The following is a 21,152-nucleotide window of genomic DNA, read 5'->3' on the forward strand; positions in this document are numbered from 1 at the left end:
AAAAAGCGCCACTATACTGTGTGTTCTGTGTGAAAATATCCTTGATAGTTGGAATTCAGATTTTGTACTCTTCCAGGCCTAGCTGCTCTTCTCCCAGATGCTTCTACAATGGTGACAAATTAGAAAAGCAGGTCCTAACCTGAAGTGAGCAGATTTACCCAGTCAGTATTTCCTATATACTTTCAGATAGTTATCTATTATTCCACATGTTATTTCTTTTGAGTCTTTTGGAGTATTCTTTCTCCGATCTCATGGATTTGCACGTCTGTAAAATTCCCCCCTGTCTGTGGATAAGGAGAGGAATTTTATTTTTCCAGTACTTAATGAGGGTATTGTGTACACAAACTGTCAGAATCTGCCACCATTTACTTTGCCATTTACCGAAGGCTGTGTTAGAGCAGTGATTGCAAACCCCACTCACTACAAATTGCAACATAAAGTTCTGCACTGTGTCACGCTTGTGGGGCAAGATCTGCCCTGGCCCATACACTCCACTGGGAACAAAACTGTGTGCATGTTTTATTTCTTACAGATTTCCCTGAAATGGAATCAACTGCAGGAGAGGACTGGCCATCAAGATTTAAACAGTGCAGAGTTGCACTCTTGTGTGCAACCAGCACACAGACAGCAGATATGAAGTGAAGCTTTCAGACGTCTCATAAGATTGGATGGGTCAGCTTTGCCATAACACACTCAATGAGAACATTGCAGTTCATTGTGGAACTGCAGTATGTAAACTGTACACTCCATTAACTGAGGCGGAATAAGGTGAAAAAATGACATCTCTAATTTATTGTCTCTGTTCTGTATTCATTAAAATTCCCTTTTGGAAAACGCTTTTCAGAAACCAGGGCCTCAAAAAACACACTTATTTTATAAGTGTATTTCACAAATTGATTTTATAAATCTGCTGCAGGAACAGATTTATGTAAGAGTTCCAGTAGACTCTCTTCTTTTCCTGGTCATAGGAGCATGATTGCTTTCTGAGCTCCCTCCCATAGGCAGGGGCCTTGGGACCTACTGTAGGTCACACTGCTGTCAACTCAGAAATGCAAATGAGGGCTCCAGTCTCTTAATTTTTCCAAAAAAAATCTGTGAATGCTTGTGGAATGATACTGACATTTAAAGAAAATCTATTTTTCTGTCTAATTAGAAATCTGGTTTTAGGCAGGAGCGTCTACTGTGGAGTTTAAATGACCCCCCCCTTGTGTTTTACAGCTAGCCTTAAAGTGGCTGAGCTGAGATGTGCAGAGGTCCAAAAAAGTAAAGCAGAAAAGGGAGAAGTTGTGGGACAGATGGCTGAGACAACAGGGGTATTACGCCTCTGGGTGACATCAGAAAGTGACCTTCAGAGAAGTATAAATGCAGCTATTGAATACACCATGCTGGTTTATTCCTACTGCCTGGAAAGGTAAGATGGACTTAATAGTCCATTACCATAATTCTGGTCCCAAATTAAAATTTCTAAATTTCTATAAAAACTAAGTATTTGGAAGTTAGAGATGGTAGTAGATGTTGATTATTTCTCATAGTGTGAGAGATCCTTTTAGAAAATCCCAAACCCTTCAAAAAGGTGCTGATGAAGTTCTGCTTGTTCGTGCTAGCACATGCAGCTCTTTAGTCCCTACAGGAGCCAGGACAGGTGGTAGCTTTCCTGTAGAGGAAGTAAATCCCTAATAGGCTCTCCAGGGACAAGAAGAGCCTGGTTTAGGCAGGCAGCTGTCATAGAACCACAGAATCATTGAAGATGGAAACAATCAAGTCCCACCTTTAACTCAGTGTTGCCATGTTCACCACTAAACCATGCCTCAAGGTGCAACATCCACACATTTTTGGAACTTCCAGAGCTTGTGATTTCACCATTTCTCTGGGCAGCCTGTTCCAATGTGTGACCACCCTTTCAGTGAAGAAACTTTTCCTAATGTCCAACCTCAACCTCCCCTGGCACCCCTTGAGACCTGTCACTTGTTACTGGGGAGAAGAGGCTGATCCCCACCTGGCTACACCCTCTTTTCAGGCAGGTTTAGAGTTACAAGGTAACCCTTGACCCTCCTTTTCTCCAGGCCAAACACCCCCAGCTCCCTCAGCTGCTCCTCACAGAACTTGTGCTCCAGACTCTTCACCAGCTCCATTGCCCTTCTCTGGACAGGTTCCAGCACCTCAGAGTCTGTCCTGAAGGGCTCAGAACTGGACACAGGATTTAAGATGTGGCCTCACCAGTCCCGATTACAGGGGCTGGTATGGGTATATCTTGTAGTTCTATCCACTGTGAATTCAGCAAAATAATGAACTGAGATTTAGAGTTTTTAATGAGGGTCCAAGGGCTTTTTTTGAGGATGCAATTTCCATTTTTGTGAGCTGTACAGCAAGGGAAGCTTTGCCTCTTAAGCCCTGCTCAAAGCATGACAGAAACTCTACCAGCTCAAAGGATGTGATCCTGAATTCCTCCGCCTTAGGTGCTCTGCCAGTGGGAGGGATTGCTGCACTGGACTCTGGCCATCACCATCAGTTTGTGGGTGTCATCATTAATTGCTAACCTTAATAAAACTGAAAATACATTTGCACTTTACTTTTCTTAGAAACCCAGATAGAAGAGGCACTGACTTTCATAAAGTGCTTTGGCAATATGCATTCCCTAGTTTATCCCATCAGATTGGACTACAGCTGTGTGGGACATGCTGTACTTCCTCAAGGGCACTCTTTTTACACAAGCCAACAACATCAAAACCTCGTGAGCGGCATGAGCCAGGGCTGCACATGCTTTCAGACTGCACAATCATTTAATCAGCAAGTGCTGCAATATCTCTGATTAAAAATGGTACAGATAAAGCCTTTTCTGACTTTTTTATGCATTATGGGGTCCCCTTATGAAATGCAGGTTGTCTCCCGGGGGCACACAACACAGGGAGGAGTGGATAATAGCAGTGGCTTTGACCTAGCATCAATATCCAAAGTGGCATAGTTGTGATGACAGAGCTGCCCTAATAGGTTAATTTGTTTTACTTCTTCCAAGTTTTTGTGCTCTGAAGTTCCTGAAGTTCGACGTTTTGGCGGCAATGGAATTCATCAGTGAAACATTTGCAAGTGTTCAGTAAAAGAAGAAAATATCATTTCTTCAACCATACTAGAAGAAACAGCAAAACTTTTTTTTTTTTTTTTTTTTAATGTGAAGAAAGGTCAATAAAGCAATGAGGAAAAGAAAAGAAATTTGAATAACATCATTAAGGTCATAAATTCTGGCTGAATTTATAAGCAACTTGATCTGCTCCATTCTGACAATTATTTGGTTCTTTGTTAGCGTCAGTCCATATATTAAAAAGTAGAAAATGCCCAGTGCACTTAATCGGGACCCCGTGCTTAAGGCAACAAGGTAACTCTCTCCAGGCAATTACTGCAGATCTATTTATCAGCAGTAGTAACCTCCGTGTAATTTCACATACAAGATCTTGGTTTACCTAATTGCTGTCAGATGCTGCTGCTGGATAGAACACCTTCCCTTCTTAGGCAGCAGTCCAGTTATCTGAGCAGCCTGAGGAAAATCAAGATTACTGGTTAATCTGCTAATCTTCCTCCTTGAAGGCATCTTCTAGACAAATTCAGGAAGCACAGGCATTTCCAGACAAAGACAGTAAACAAACATTGAGAATATTGCAAGGAATTTATTCTTTGTGATAGACAAACTTAAGTGATGTTTCAGCCTTGCAGCTCTTGAGCACTCTGGATGAAACAGTTCCTGACCTCAAAATGAGAGTAGCCCTTTGGGCTCCTGAATTTTTCACAATTATAAGAACTCTTGTCTCACTATCTCACTCTACTTTTGTTTGGTTATTATAACATTAAAAGAAAGTAGTCTTGGCACTTGAGTGACATTAATAAATAGTTTCTTAAAAAAAATAAATAGAGACTTCTAATTCAGACTTCACAGCTGTTTAAAAATGCACTTGTTAATCAAAAACTTATTTAGTTCCTTTTTAGATGGAAAGATGATAAAATGTATTCACAGCAGAGAAAGAAAGTGGCAAGCTACAGATTAACTTGCTGGAGATGCGTAACACGTTGCAAGTTATACAAGCAGCATGCGTGAAAATACTGAGCTTTTATATGACATGTTCCAAGAAAAATATAGCTCACAATGAAAGAGATGAAATATATAATTGAGTTGACATAGTACACTGAATAAATTTACCAAATTTGTCATATTCAGTAGAATAAAGAAAACGTAATATAATGGGAGCCAATCATACTGAACAGGGTAAAAGTGTCCATGAAACTGATACAGAATTCACTGCACCCATCCAAACTAATGATCAATAAACAAAGCAACTGAATAACACTTGTATCAAGCATGTGAAAGATACTGAATCAAAAGGACCACAGGAACTGAGGAACTGTGCAGTAAAAGGTTTTGCTTTGCAAACTCTACAGGTGTGCTGGTTTTGAACTGCGTATCAGTTTCATGAAGACTTACCCGGTTCAGTAGAGTTGGTACCCGTTATATTACATTTTCTTCATTCATGCTTACTCTGCTGTGGCAATAAAAGATGTGTTACTTTTGATACTGTTCTAAATGAGCGTTCTTACAACCTCACATGGTGAGGAGGGTTTTTGCCCCACAGAGTCTTGCTTGGGAAGGGTCAGAAGGGTGTGGATGCAGTGTTCATAGAACTTGGACTAATTCAGTGACCATTTTTCTTTCCATCTCATTACACTGTTAATCACGCAGTAATTATTGTTTTCTGTCCTGACCAAGATTTCAGTTTTTGTCCTCACTCTATTTGTATTTTTACTTCTTTTAGGCTATTTGTCATTTCAACATTTTAATAAAAATATCTGAGAGAAAAATTCCCGGTCAGTGTTGGTATCCATGGTTTTCATTCCTTTGAAGATGGTCAAAAGCTGTGCCTGTGTTAGACAAGCATTTTTTCCCCCATTCACTTTAGATCTACTGTTACAATACTAACTTTGTCTATCTGTACCTTCTAAACAGCATTGGAAAAACCTTGTGACCATCCAGCTTTTGGTAGCAAGGCAGAGTCCTGGAGCACAGAACTTTTATCTCCACCTTCAGCACCTCTATCACAACCAGAACAGGCTGCATCTCCACCTTCAGGACCGACTTTTGTGAGCATGGGGAGAAGGCTTAATTGATCTATGTCCCTGTGCTCCCACCTTCAACATGGAAAAATCAAACTATCAACAGTTTCCTTAATATTTGAGGTACATGGATAAAAATTCTGGCAAGAGACATGTTCAATTCTAATAAAACTGTACAATTCCAGTGCATTGGAAAGACTGGATTTTTAAAACATCCTTAAAACATCTGAGTAGTTTTCCAGAGGGAGGCTGTATGGCTTCTGTGGAAAATAATTCAAACTAATTTTATTTTTTCTCTCCTTGTTGAGCATTTCTGTACTTTCATTCTGTGTCGAGACGTAGTTCATTGTATTTGGTGTGAAGACCTCACTTCATTGTCAGTACTGTATAATCTGTAGTGTTCTGATATATAGTAATTGCTGGAAATAAACTAGAGGAAAGACTTTGCTAAATTAATTCTTTGCTTTATACCTTGGCATGCATTTTAGCAAGATCCAGTCATAAATGACTTCTGAAACCTAAAAAAAAAAATCCTCAAGGCAATATACTTCAATGGAGACTCCTGGAAATGGCCCATAATTAATGCAGTCCTTAAATCATTATGGGAAGGGCCATTACCAAAACAAGAACACTTTGTTATCACTGCTGTATGGCTGTTACCTGGTTTGCTGCAGAAGAAGCTTAGAGTGAGAAGGGTGGCTGAAAGAATGAGAAGTACTTTTGTGACAATAACACAATTAAATTGCAGATCACAGCAGAACCACATCTAGAATTTCTGGCACAGTGTCTCACAGGCTAGAAAGCTGCTATAAGCTTAAGACCTCCTACCATGACCTGATTTCAGACAGCTGTGTTAGTTTAACACTTCATTATTTTTTGTTGTGGAATGTGATAAAATAGAGGCAGTGTATTGAATTTTCTCCTTACAGAACTTTGTAACACAGAAAAATGACTCAAATTTAAATATTTTCAGATAAAAACAACGTTTTACAGATGAAGACAGTTACATACTTATGCCATTGTCTCTTGATTTTTGTCTACTGTATTTGCACATAGTATTTGCACTATACTATTTAAGCTTTACAGAGTATTCATCTTTGCTAGTATACATATTTGACTAAACATATGAATGTTCATAACAGAACAAACTCTGTCTTGGTAAAATATTTTTTTTTCTCTCATGATTACATCCAGGAAATAATTTCATATGACAGAGAAAGTTAACAAAAGAAAACTAACTTAAAAAAAGAAAATTCGCTTCTCCCATGAAGTGTCTGAGGCTGCTGTGTTTGTTAACTTTAAAACTCGGGGTCTGGAGCAGGTCAGATCTGGAGTAGATTAGGAAGAGTGTCAAATAATGAAACCAAGCACAATTGCTTCTTTAACGAGTGGTAGCCCTTTGGCTGAAGTTCCTGACAGCTTGTATACAAGAAGACATTTTCTGAATAAACAAATTACACTACAAAATTACTTATGATTGCTCATAAGTGATTTCTGCTCTGAATGCAAAATGGGTGTGTTTCTTTTCCAAAACATTCAAGCTATTATTGCAAGCTTTATTGCTTCCTTATTCATTGCTGCTTGCTTTCTCTCCTCATTGGATTCACATATTTTGAAATGTTCAATGACCAGCATTGAAGCAGAAGATGAATGTGTTATCAGCCTAAACAATCCAGAATCATTAATTTTAAACTTGGTGCTGGGATATGAGCCAACATCGTATATGAAACAATGGCTTATCAAGGAAACTAAGACAACAGGCGCTAGAAGTTAAATGGTTAAAATGGAGGGCCCACAGACACAGCAGTTCTCCATTAAGGAATTATTTCAACTAAATATACAGATAAATAGCAAAGAACAGTAGACTCAGTAAATCAAGGACAAATTATAGATTTCATCAGGTTAAACTGTCTTATTTACATTTAGATTTTACTGACTCAAATTCCTGCGCTGGAAAATTCTGGTTGTGTAGCAGAAAGTGGTGCAAATGCAGAACTTTATATGAACAAAAATTAAGTTTTTTGAAATTAAAAAAATATTGTAAAAAATTTCTTCCATGTAGAAAAAGAGGAATTTTTATACAGATAGATAAGTATTTTACAACTTATCTTCGAGAATAAGGAATGTGTCTTAAAAGTAATCAAGAAACAAAATGCAAGTTTATGTACAAATAAAAAACATTATATGGATACAATGTTTCATCTTACTGCTAATAATGAGGATAACCACTGCCATATGCATATGCAGTATCTGGTTACAAGAAAGTAGAACAGAAAAATCAGCACAGGTTAGTTAAATGGACTGCAAGTTCTGTACTTGTTGTGGCTATGAAGAAAAGAGAAGCATCATCCCAAGACATATCCAGAGAAGTATCTTCTGGAAAAGATAGCCTGAGGAAGCCTTCATCTAGAAAATTGGGTGCAGTTCTACTCCCTTATTTTTTCAGGTACGTTTGTTAAAGTTAAATACAGATGTAAAGGAGGCCTGCAGTGGCAGTCAAGGACATGGAGAAACTTTGACAGAATGAGAAAAAAAGGCTTGGCTTGGATACCCCAGCAAAGTGAAGACTGAGAAGAAATAACAGGTTTTCTCTATAAATGCATTGGGGTGGTGCACTTTGCCAGAAAGAGAATACCTATTGTACTTGTTATAAAAAACTTAGGTGGGAGATTAGAATAGAATTTCTAACCAAGAGGTAGAAGACTCTAAAAGAGGATCCCAGTAGGAGTAGTGTAGGTAGACATTGTAACCACTTTTTGATTCCTCCATGAAAAGGACTACATGACATGCAGCAGCAAGAGATTGATATGCTTTTATGCTGTCAGATATGTAAAATTAACATTATAATTCCACCTAAATTTCAGTTATAAAAACTACTTTTTGGTGAGAGACAAGAATATACTTGTTTGAGTAATGGAGGAAAATTCGAGAATGCACGTGGTTTTGGGGGGGAAAAAGTGAGAAGAACTGCACACAACTCTCTAGGTGAATGCTTTCATGGATTACTTGATATTCTCTTCAAAATATGTCTCTGGATACATCTTGGGATTGTGTGTTCAGTAGAATTTTCATTAGTTTCATGGAAACTAATGGTTTGGGTTTAAAGGGCCCTTAAAGACAATTAAATTTAACTCCCCTGCCATGGGCAGGGTCACCTTCCACTAGTTCCACTAGTTATTACCAGATGCAGCTTGTTGCTGTTTTATGCTTTCTATGAGAAAGACATGATGCAACAAACTGTCTGAAGATTACGATTATTATAATACATGGAGAATATTTCAGAGCTTCACATTATAGGATCCAATCATATAACTCAGAATTGTTTTATTTAGAATTTTTCTCGAATTTAATATAACAATAAATTAGTTCAATACCAATATTTGTTTGTAGTGTTTGAGAGTGATTGTATCCATCCTCGTGCATGGATATTAGCTAATTGACTGGCATTCAGTCCAGTCATCCTGAGCTAATCTTGGCCAGCTGTAGGAGGTAATGGTATTTATGTAGTGACTCTACCTGTTCTTCTTACTGAATGCTTCTGTTTTTCATCACTTATATTTACCAAATACTCCAGTGTTGAGGCCAGGCTGCTGTAAAATTATCACATTCCAATATTGCTGGGGAAAGCTATTCCCATCTTTGGCTTACAAATGGCTTTGGTCTACTTTGAAAACAGACAGGGCTTTTTCCATTTTGAGATCAATTGTCTGAACATATTATGAGCCTTTGAATTTAAATCAATCCAGAACCCACAGCTGATACAGAATGTCACACCTGACACTTAACCACTGCATTTTGGCGGCATACAGGCCAAAATGAATTCTCACAAATGCTCATGTGAGTTTCCAGGTGCAGTTAAAGATATAGATTATTTTGCAAGAATGAATTGGAATCTACACATTTTGGTTTTATGTCCCCTATCATATTGCCACAGCTCTGCACAGTGGAAGCATTTGAGCTGGATCAAGAAAACAGTAAAAAAGAGTAAGTGAAAAAAGAAAAACAACCAGCAAAGATAAGGTTTTTTCTTTCAGGAACTTTCTGCTTTGAATTTAGTTTTTTCTGTCTCTTTTTTGGTCCCAGACTATCAAAATTTAATTTTATTTTGTATTTTATTGTGTTCATAAGAACATCAGCCTCTTTATCCAGACTGTGAAAAAACCAAAACATAAGAAAATGGCATTTTTAAAAAATGAAAATGTTGTTGGATTTTATTTTTATTGCAGAGTTGCTTTGTTGGTATGGGAGTATAGAAGCAACATTTAAATACCAGGTTAAAGGTTGGGATACATACTCTACTTTTATATGTCAGATTTTATAACAGAAAAATATGTGGCTGTTTGCATTTTAGTAGGTAATGTGTGACTGAATCCCTGGAGACCCAAACTATCACTTCTGTTCTCTAGAATGCAAGATTTCAGTCATAACTTATTTTCCTCAAGATCACCGCCACTGGTACTAAAAACACCTATTTATTACACTCAGGATATGAACAATATGTATAAAAATCTAATGTCAAGGTTTCTTCTGTTTGTTTTTAATACCAAAGAAAGGCTCTCATTCTTTCTTGCGTGGGGATTTTGAGGAAGATGACAAATAAATTACAAAGCTTGAGAAAATTGCTTCCAGACAAGACTAGAAAAGAACAAAAAGCCACTGAAACCATTTGACTCAGCCTTGGTTTCTTCCAAGGTTGTTTTTTTTTTTAAATCCATCTGGTCTCAGAAACAGAGGATTAACTTCAGAATGAGCTGAAATTGTGATGAATAAAATACAGGTTAAATGAAAAAGCTTTGTTTGTGTTCATATGGGTGAAAAATATAAACACCTAACTGTGACCTTCCAATACCTGAAGAGGGCCTAAAAGAGAGCTAGAGTGGGACTTTTTACTGTCCCTCTGTCACTGCCATGTGGTGACAGGACAAGGGGGAATGTCTCCAACTTGAAAAAGGGTAAGTATAGGTTAAATATAAGACAGAAATTCTTTACTTTGAGGGGGGTGAGGCACTGGGAGAGATTACCTGGAGAAGCCATGGATGCCCTATCCCTGGAAGTGTTCAAGGCTAGGGCTTTGAGCTGCCTGGTCTAGTGAAAGGCATCCCAACCTGTGGCTGGGGAATTAGAACCAGATGATCTTTAAGGTCTATTCCAACAATGGAACCATGATTCTAATTAAATATTGAGTATTTTGGGTGTTTTAAAAAGTGTTGATACCTTTACAGGAAAAAATGTATAGAGAAAAACCCTACACTGTGGTACACTTTTCTGTATGTGAAGAGCTCTGTTAATCTCTCTCACAATTGTCTCTCAATATGTTTTGTGTTGGCAGCTCTGCTTTACAAAACTTAGAAATTGCATCAGAGCATCATTACATCATGTAACAAAAGTAACAAAACAACTAATAGAGGAAGGGTTGTGCATCTCCTTGCTGCATTACTGTCCCCAGGCTTCCCCCTGTCACGACCTAAAATACTAAATGCATCTAGTTAACAGGTTGCCAAGAGTGTCTAGCAGATGGCAGTCAGAATATGCCAGAGATGCTTCAGAACTTCACAGCATAGTGGTAACATGTAGGGCTGGTGGGGAGAGTAATCCTGGGAGACAGTGAGAGAGTCTCATACTCCATGAGTGAGACCTGACATCTGGCTTTCAGGTGAGAGATTTCTTCATGAGAGGGTGATCATATCTAGAAAGATACCAGTATGTTCAGTATTTCAGTGATAGCCTCTTCAGACAACCTGTATTAATATTTAGTACAAAAACATTGATAAGTTTAAACTAACCATGCTGAACATAGTACGAAATATATATATGAGGAAGTGCCCATGCTGCCCAATCCACAATATAGCTTCCAAGAGAAAGGCATAATTCTTGGAAGCTGGATACACAATGAAGTGAGAGGATTTGCCCGAGTAGCTGGTCAGGGATACCACTAGGAATGCCACTGCCTAATGCTACTCTCCAATGCAACTGAATTACAGGACCAGCAGTTTTCTAAAACCTGTTCTTGCTTATAAATGAAATGGTACAAAGCTGTCTTACTCTAAACATGTTCTAGTTTATGAAAGCATCAATTTGTCTTGGGGGATTTGATTGTGATTTTCAAGCATAAAATTCAAACTCTTGCCATATTTAAAATAAATGAACTTTCAAATGAAAAATATATGTTGTCTCCTTACTAAGCTACAAAGTCAAATGAAAAATGGAAGGTTTTCCTTTCAGCCAATTCTTCTCAAACCAGAAATAAGCCCCAAAGAGAAACAGCAGGGTTGGCTCTTTCAAAAGCGAGGGCCTGAGGCAAAGCTAGAGCCTTGTAGTGCTGCTTTCATCTGGTTCAGCTCAGGCAAACAGACACACTTCTCAGCTGAGGAATGCAAGGCCCTTGCCACCGGGTCAAGTCCTGGGAGGGGAGCGTGGGCAGTGCCCTTTCACTCCACTTTAGCAATTCGGGGGAGAAAAAGGCATCCACCCAGGGGCTTGCACACACGTGCCCAGCACACACGTGCACAAAGTACGTGCGTGCACATGTTCTCAGCGTTTGCCAACATACCCAACCTGCTGCACTCTCCTGTTGGGGTTTTTTTATGTAATACAGCTAAGGCAGACTTCTCTGAGCTGGAAAGGAAGTATCCATAATGAGAGTTTCTGTCTCACTGGAACAACACCTGACAGCTTTGTATGAATTGCCTGTGCTTCTGTGAGGGTAGCCACTCCTACTTCACAAGCACATTCTCTTGGCATTATTTCTATTATGAATTTTTAACCATCCTTCTTCACCATCTGAAGTGAACTGACATTAGTTTTGGCAGAACAAACAACAAGGCAGAAAAAACTCGGTTCAAGTAAACCTATCTGAACTTTCAAAAATTTTTGATGAATTATCGAAACACAAATAAAAAAATCCCCTCATTTTTCAGGGGAGGTCCAGATTAGATATTTGAGAAAGAAAACCACTGAAAGGGTGGTTAGGCATTGGAATTAGTTGTCCAGGGAGATAGTGTCTCATTGTAAGTATTCAAGAGGTTGTGGCTTTTGGGGATATGGTTTAGGGGTGATTATGGTGGTTCTGGGGTGATGGTTAGATTAGATTTGAAGGCCTCTTCCAGCCTTGATACTTGTGTGATTCTGTGATATGTAAGAAAGTGTTTTATAGTTTGCAGTGTGATCATGGAGATGCACATCCTATAAATCACTGAAGCTGCAAGGGGATATGACAAGGGCAGTGCCAAATGACATTGGGATGCTGTTAATCATGATTCTCATCTAAGCCTATGGTGATTTTTGAGCTGTGTGATTTACCCTGAAGGAATCCTTAAATCAGGTTATTCCTCTGGAGTGATCTACTGCAGAGGGGCACTTAAAAACTTGGGCTTACGTTTTGTTGAAGTGTCATTGCTTTCTGGCTAAGAATTCTTAGGGAAAAGCCCTGAAGCTGCAGATGAGGACTGTGTTTCTGGTTATCAGTGGCAATAAATCAGCAAATGCAAGGTCAGAAATGAGATATTTGGATTGAGTGAATTTGATAGCTGATTCTGTGAAATCTTGTTTCCCAAAACAAATATGCACACTTATTTCCTTAGCAGAAGATTTGTATCCTCTCAGCCCCATCTCCTTTATTTCACCAGCTGTTCTCCCTGCTTGTGTGGTCCTAGCAAAGCGTACCATATTGTTCATTATTTCGGTTCTCCCTAAAGCATGAAAACTTCTCCTTATTTTGGTTTAATTTTCGTTCAGGACTTTATTCACCCTCCTGGAGAGTGGCAGAGTACAAAACCGATGCTGTGTGACTGTGCTTTGTATAGTCACTCCATTCGGAGGCTGCAGCAGACAAGCTGTACTGGAATGCAAATGCTCATTCCCACCACAGCTCACTAGAGCTGGAAGCAGGCTGCTGGTCAGGCTTTCCCTTGCCTTCCCTTTGTCACTCCGTGTATGCTTTGGTATCAGCACAGAAGCCCTTTTGACTAAAGGAGGGATGGAGTCAAGATCACCAACATTCTCAAGAGGATATTGCTGAGGACTTGCAGAATCTTATGATATTTGATATTAACTCACATTTCTGAAGCCCTTACTTTCTTTTTCACTGTTTTTGATTAGTTCTTACGGATTCCAAGTGAATGGATAATCACACCTAAATAGCAGCATTAAGTCAAGGACAGAGTGCATACCATTCCAAAAAAAACCGAAGAGGGTCATTAATTTTCTTAGGATGATGGAGAACTGCATACATTTTTAGAAGTAGTGGGTATTTAGGTTTTGCCTATAATCACTGGCTTATCTCACAAGACATGAGAGCAAAAATGAAGGTGGTTTTCAAGTGTTCACGTTATATCAGCCAACACAGCAATTACTGCCTTCTCATAAAATGCAGCCTATAGGCATTCTTCTGATCTGCATTTGACAAATTTTTTAAACCAGTCAGTGCCACTAAGTTGTCTTGTTTGACTTCCTGCATAAGACATACTATTTCATTCTCTAACTCCAGTAACAAGATGGTTCTATGGTAAAACATATGAAAGAAACACTCAGATATAATTTGAAGATATCAAGAGGCCAATTCAGTTGCTTTTTGTTATACGTTACTGCAAAATGATTCATTAAATTAAATAAAATTAAATATTTATTCTTTGCAATACCTATGAAATTCTGGCCTGGGCTCAAACCTCATTATGATAAGTTTCACATGCACATAGTACAAAAAGACTGAATGGATTTCCAGACAGTGCAATTATTCAAAGAAGAAGTGCTAATCCCTTCCTTTTGGCTTGACTCCTATCCAAATGGACTCTGAATTCTCTTGCAGGCTGTCTCGCTGGGCTTACTTATTTCTGTTGATTTAGCCCACAAATTCAAGTTTTAGTAATTAATTATTTTTGTTGCCAAGTTGCACAGTGTTATAACATGTTTTGTCCAGAGTTACAGATTACATTTTGGGTAAACCAAACAGTAATATGGAAAAAGTTTTCTGTAGCTGTAGTTACCCAGCTGGGTCTGCAGAACCTGATATTTGAAAGAATTCAGTAGAATAGATATAGATGGTTGTGTTTCTGGTAAATAAAAGCTATTGAGTTGAGTGCACAGCTCCGGACAGTTCTGGCAACTGGACAGTGCCAATCATAACACTTAAAACACTTTCAAGTTCTTTGGGATAGAATGTGCTTGTGTTTGGATGGGGTGTAAGTGGAAAAAACAGAGGAAATCAAGCAAAGCAGCAAATCATATTACCTTTGTTTACTTTCCAACACCCATACGTTTTACACTACAAGCATTTTTGCCTCTTCTCCACAACAGTCCATGTATTTATAGTATTTATATCTGTATATACAGTCAATCACAACTCTCTCCTCTGCTGTTCATATTTCTCAGGTCTGAGTTCATTGATTCATTGTATGTGGATTATTTCATGGCTGTTACATTTTTGCAAAGGGAGAAAGACTACAGTGAAAAGAGCAGTTTGTAGGAATGGAAATACATAGGAATTTATTTCTAAATTTAAAAATAATGTGAAGATTTTCTTAGACAAAAAAAATTATATACAGTGAATGGCAATTGCAATGGAAAACCAAACAAAAAGAGTTTTGCTCTTTTAACTCTTATCTGGAACTTGGAGTCTTACAACTTTCCCTTACAGCATTTGTCATATTAAGTATTGGCTCCAAATTGATTGAACAAACCTGTTTCAAGACCTCTTTTTAGTTTTGAAAAGCCTAGATTTTAAAACCTCTGAATGTTGGCTTCAAAAATGAAATCAAGTTTCTGTGTGATTTATTGTGAAAGAAAATTTTTGCAAAATACCTCCTATTTATCTCATTCAGTTACTTAATTTGTGGGTTTTGATCCCTGCCATGAGCTGCCCTCAACCTTCTCCTTGCTTTGAATATTTAAAAGGAGAACAGATTTAGATGTGTTGTAATGCCTGCTGAATTTGTTGAAGGGAATCTGAACTAGTAAAGCTTTAAATCCTATTGGCGCAAAAATATGGCCAACAACATTTACATAGAGAGAAAACTTTTTAAAATACAAGGATCATTTTTAGTACAGATTAGCACTTAAAAGTCTAACTTGTGCTAAAAGTTAGGCTTAGATGGACGTTTTGGAAGTCAAATTGGAAATGTTCCATCTGTTCTCAGATGAAATATGCAAAGGAAGGCAATTCTCTGTTGAGTGTTTTCTACATGTGTATTCATGTTTTGATGTGTTTTTATTTCGCAGGTGCTAATGTCAGACCCTGTTTTGCCTTGGATGTGCCTGGAAGGTGCTGTTCTTTGTGCACATGCCTGTGTCCCTTGCATCATCCAAGCACCTCAGCTGAATCAGAGCACTTAGACAGTGGAGAAGAACATTTTTGACAAAACAAGACTCCTTCTATATTATGTCTTTTTGCCAAAACAAAATGCTTTTCGTATTACTTCATTCATGGGTTTTGAGGTGGAGTTCTTTTGCTTTGTTCTGTTTCCTACTAACTTGTCTATGTCTGTAAAACAATATGAAAGTTGAACTTAGCTCATACCTCACAGCACCTTTTGTGTCCTTTTTGCTTATGGTAACCTGAAATATGCATTAATGTTAATTAATATTTTACCTCTGGATTTCTATCATGACCTTGCCAGTTTCTGCATCTAGTTTCATCTTTCATCATCACCATCTTTTAGCAAGCATATTTTAGCCATAGACGCAGGTTAAGTTTTGGACAGAAGTTGCTGTTCTTTTAATTCCTGGGTACAAAGTGTGATCTGTACATGCACAAGAATTTCTTGTCTAGACACAGTTTTCTTTTGAATCTGGATAGTCAATAGACTTTCAAATTGTTAAGAGGTTTTGGCACTCAAGCTGACTACTAATCCATCTTTGTTGTCAGTTCTGGAGAAGACTGATGACCTCAGCTCTGAGGATGTCAGGTCTTCTAATCTGACTTAGAAAAATGTTCTTGCACCTTCATTCTCCTTCTATTTTCCCGGTAGATGAGAGGACAGTTCCCTTCAACCACAGGAGCACCTGCAGGAGAAGCTTGGACAGAGCTCTGAAGAAGAATGCAGAAGAACCACAGTCACTGAAATAAAGTTTTCTTTCTCCTTCGATACTCATCCATATGCATTAACACTGTGGGTGATCCCATGCACTTCAGATACTCACTAATTATCTAAAGGTAAAACTCCTGTTATAGCTTCTTCTGAAAGACAGAGTGGGGGGACAGGAGTCAAAACACTCATTATTGTGGAGAGCCAGAAATTGTATTCCTACACAGTAACATTGGCAGAGAAGAGACGAGAAAGGGGGATAAGGTTCTGTTCTGAACAAAGGGTGAAAATAACTCACAAAAGAATTTGATGAACTCTAGCAGTGTGGGAACTGCTCAGGTCTTCGAACTAGTTCTAATCCATACTAAGCAGCAGCAAGGATGGGCATGAAGTGGTATGAGCTGAAGCTGTTCCTTGAGTAAGAATGCTTTACATAATCCCTCAAGGCTTATTGTGTAATACTGCTAGGTACAATCTAGAATTGGTTTTTTTTTTGTTTCCTTCACTTCTGTAAGTTTCCAGTCTTGAAACCAAGAACTTTAGCTTTTGCTTTCCTTGATTAAACTTTAGTTTTTGCTTCTAATCTTTGTGGTGAAAAGTCTGACTCTGGGCAAAAATTCAAAGAAAACCAGTCTCTAGAGAGTAACTAATCCAGTAAAACTGTTTGTGCATGCAACAGTCTTCCTCCTGCAATAATTTGAAATATAGCTTTCAGCAGGGTATAACAACAAGCTTGAAAGTGCAATGAGCAAGTATTTAGGTTTAGTGGCAGAAAGATGATATTTACCTGCAGGTGCATCTCAGATCATCAATGTGCTATTTTTTAAAACTAAAGGAACGTGTTGTTGAAAATTTCACCCTGAATCTTCATGATTTTTCTTGAAAACAATCTATTAAGTCTCATGGTTTTGGAAAACAGAAGAAAACTTTAGAATTAGGCAATGTTAATGAATTATCGGAAAGATTATGTAGTCAATCTCCTGAAAAATGCCCTGGTAACAAGCTCTGATCTTGTTTTTCAAATTTTGAGTAATTTTTTTTCTTTCGCAGGTCCAGTATTGTCTCATTACCACTATTGCTGAAATCATCTGCCATCAGGAATGCAAAAAAGTGAATTCTAGTTTTTCTTAGGTCCTATGGTCCTTCAAGACAGAACTTAGTACATAGTTAGGAGTGCATTACTACTCTGATTAGGATTTGCTACTAGACTCTTATTAGGATGAAAAACTGTGCTAGACTGAGGCCACAAATGATCTGATTCCAATCACCACCAAAATAAAGGTCAGCTTGAAGAGCAGGAATCAAATTTCTTTCCTTATAGTCTACTTCAGAAATCTATGAAAGTGTTGTGCATGTTTGTTAACATCTGTTGCACAGGATTTTTTAATCCGCTTGATAATGCAGATCAAATGTCCCACGTTGTTCTCTTGCTTGACACAAACAGATTAATTTAAATTCAGCACATCATACTGAAAATCCTTAATTTAGTAGTTTTGTCTATGGTCTGTTTGAAACAAAAATAATCGAGTAGTAGGTGGAAGTTAAAAAGAGCTAATAAAAAACAATCAACCTTTTATAATTTCACCTTTTATAATTTTTCTCCTAGGAAACAAATGTTTGACATATTTTAAGTTTAGGTGGAATAGAATGCATGTAAATCTAATTTCTTGATCATGCACAGATACTAAGTATTGTGAAGCTGAGAAATTCTGGTGGAAAATATTTGATTTTCAAGAACTGTCTCCAAGATCCATTCAGCCACAACAACATTGCTATTTGTGACACTGAATATGGTTTTGAGCTCTGTACAGATGAGCTAGTTATAAGAATTTCTTATTTCAAGCCTTTTGATGGGACTCAGTTGTCCACAAAGTCTCTGATACCTGCTGTTTGATGCAGCTGTCCTTTGCACTGCTTAGCATCATCATTTCCTATTCCTCTAAACATAATCCTAAAAGCAGCTTAATAACAAATGTGTTAGCAGAACACTGTGGATATCTGTGCCCTGATATTCCAGTCTGGGATTATCTGGTACTTACGTCTCTTTCCTGTCTCAACACTGAATTTGCTAAAATCTAGAAATGGAACCACTCTGCTCTCTTCCTGTCATACTTTCTTTTATGTGAGCTACAAAATCTCCCAATTCTGTTATTACTTGAACCATTAGCACAAAAGTAAACACAGTTGGAGAAGATGGCTCAGGGAACATCAGGACACTGGATAAAGGAAGCATGAGAAAATCAACCCCAACCAATGTTTCTTGCAGGATGAGTGTTCTTTCTCCAAATTCTACCAAAATCAGCAGCTGCCAGTGACTTGTGGGTTGAAATAAAGACTGAAGCCCTCTCCCCATTCCTAGGAATTTTTTTCTGGTCTGTTTCCTCCAGACCTCAGCTTTGAATCTGTAGGCAATGCTGTAGGCAAGTAGCTGTGTCCTCTCGGGAATATCCCAGTCTGTACTTGTGCTGTTCACCATTTCTCTTGTTGTCGTTTCCATCTGCATTTCAAAAGTTCTGCAGAGTTGAGCTTGCTCTTGAGAAAACAAGCAATTCCCCCCTTCCTTCTCCTTTCCAGAAGTTTCAATTTTACTTATGGCACAGCAGCCACTGCGAGATAAAAACAGAACCTTCTTGGTTGCCGCCAATGCAACCTCTTTAGGGTAACAGAAAATAAATCTAGATTCGTGTGGTAAACTGGAAACAATCTATCATTTGTAGCCACAGAGCTGGAGGAGCAGAGTTCCAAAGTTAGACCCTTCTTAGTAACAACTTGGATTTAAGAAGACCTTATTGCACTTTATAGAGGTTGAGCTTGTCCACTATTATTTCACCAGTTCAGGGAAATGCTTTCAGCATACAGGACATCTATTCACATATCTAAATATACTTTCCTTTGGTTTCACAATGTACAGAGCTTATTATTAAATCAAAGCCATCCAATTTTGGTTTCTTACAATGCTAGTGGTCCTCAACAAGGTGTTATTAGTTGTATGAGCTTATTTTACATGGGTTTTCTGTTGTCAACTCCTTTAACAGAACTAGCAATATGCATTGGAACAATTTCTAATTATTTAAAATCACCTGAGGATTATAAAGCCCGAGGATTTCCTATTCCTGTCATTGGATGAATAACATGCTAGGGAAATTGTTCTTCTGGTGTCTGTCTATGATCCTCTCTGCTAGTCTGTAAATTCTTTGATTCATATTTTGTCATTTTGAATGCCCTTCTACAGTATCTGACTCCTGCCTTCACGAAGATATTTAAATACCAAGAATTAATATAGTAGAAGTATCTTATTCTGAAAATGCAGAATTTGATAGAGGGACTCTGATTTATTTTGTTAGCAAATCCAGATTTTAGGAAGCAGAAAGTAATGTCTGTTTTTCCCAAACGTGTGAAGCTGGACATATGTTGTTACTAATTTTAATTTTAGTAGCCAATTTTAAGAAAATACTTGTTTCCTGCAGTTAGACAGAATCTTGTGTACCTCTATAAAGAAGTGAATAATTGAACTGATACCATTTATTTCTATAGTGACTTTATTAATATGACAGTTAGTACATTCCAGCGTGAAAGAAGTACTCGCAAAAGCTTTTAGACCAGCAGTTTTGTAGTCCCACAATGCCAGTAACTTTTTAAATTAAATGCAAATCTAATTACTCTGAATTAACTTCTTCTCAGTAAGTATTTTAACAAAGGTCTCAATTTAACTACAAAACTGATTGGTTGTACAAGTGAAAACTTGTAAATGTATGTTTCTGTTTGAAGTGTCAAGCAAATTAGAAAAATACGTTTCAATGCCATTGTCTTATTACTTCATGCTGAAATTATTACATGAAATAGAAGTTATTGCTCTGCTAGGAATTTTTAAATTTATTTATTAGGAAATTAACAAATATAACCTAAAATACTCTACAACTTCTTTCAACCAAAAGGGAAAAGTAGCCTTCTAAACATACTGTCAAAATGGGCAGCTGAAATGAAAAAACATGATAAAACTGAATCAGAGTGAGAGCAAATGCTTTAGAAGAAAAACGGTTTCCTTGAAAACCCCTGGTCATCCAATGCACTTGCACATCGAGGATAGAGAAGAAAACAGTCCAGTCAACACTGGGTTGCAGCAATTCTGTCCCAGGCAGCCCTACCCCAGTTCACTTGCTGAGTGAGGAAGGAGGAATCTTCATGGCTCAGAATCCTCTCTGGACAGATGGCTGCTGCCTCTCAGCTCTTGGCTGGCCACATGAGTGGGTCTGGAGCAGTGTGCAACCTTCAGGCAGTGTTTTGTGTGGCCCTCACTGAGATTAACACAGTTCTTGTATCTTTTGACTCTTCAATGCTACTGATTACCCAAGTAGCGTGAGAACAAGAATAAATAAATATAAATTTAAAATAATTCTTTTAATGATGTCTCAAATATTTCTTCACTTCTTCTCCTGTATATGTTTTTTTGTTTGTTTTTGTTTGGTTGGGTTTTAGGTTTTTGGGGGAGAGGAGTTTTTTGGTGATTTTCTTGGTCTGTTTTTGTTCGGTTGTTTTGTTTTATTTTGGTTTGGTTTGGTTTTGGTTTTGGTTTGGTTTGGTCTGGTTTGGTTTTGGGGGTTTTTTTTTGTTGTTGTTTTTGGAGGTTTTTTTGGTGGAAAAAACCAGCCCTCTCAAACATATCCAATATATATTCCTGCAGAAATCCGTACACTTGCAGCATTGAAACCTGCAACTCCTTGTTATATAAATGAACTAAACATTGCTTTCCGAAGCTAGTTCCTTGTCTCCTTAGCAACACAGGCTGCAAAGAGCTCACCAGCCTGGTGCTCTGCTGCATGTATGAGCTTCCAAGTCAACTGGAAGAGTTTTGATTTAGGATTCAGAACCTTCCTTTGACCAGTTCAAGCTACAGGTGAGGGGAGATTCTTTTTTTGCATATAGTCTCATGAAAGCTATAATTTCAATGTTTATCATTGGAATATATAAACAATGAACCAAGAGGAGCTTCTGGGAATAGAAAATTTTCATGACAGAAGACTGAACAATTTATTCTGTTCT

General features: G+C 37.9%; 1 long non-coding RNA gene across 2 annotated transcripts; it reads left to right on the forward strand.

Moving 5' to 3' along the window:
* Positions 1–535: 535 nt before the first annotated feature.
* LOC148224331 (uncharacterized) lies at positions 536–20,505 on the forward strand. 2 transcript variants are annotated; one of them, XR_015802397.1, is made up of 6 exons: positions 536–768; positions 1,219–1,411; positions 4,988–5,217; positions 15,307–15,522; positions 16,056–16,240; positions 17,163–20,505. It is a non-coding gene; the product is annotated as an uncharacterized LOC148224331 (long non-coding RNA). The 2 variants fall into 2 exon arrangements; XR_015802396.1 differs by lacking the exon at positions 1,219–1,411.
* The last annotated feature ends 647 nt before the right edge of the window (positions 20,506–21,152 follow it).

This window comes from Sturnus vulgaris, chromosome 3, assembly GCF_052056855.1.
Source record: "Sturnus vulgaris isolate bStuVul1 chromosome 3, bStuVul1.hap1, whole genome shotgun sequence".
Lineage (NCBI taxonomy): Eukaryota > Metazoa > Chordata > Aves > Passeriformes > Sturnidae > Sturnus > Sturnus vulgaris.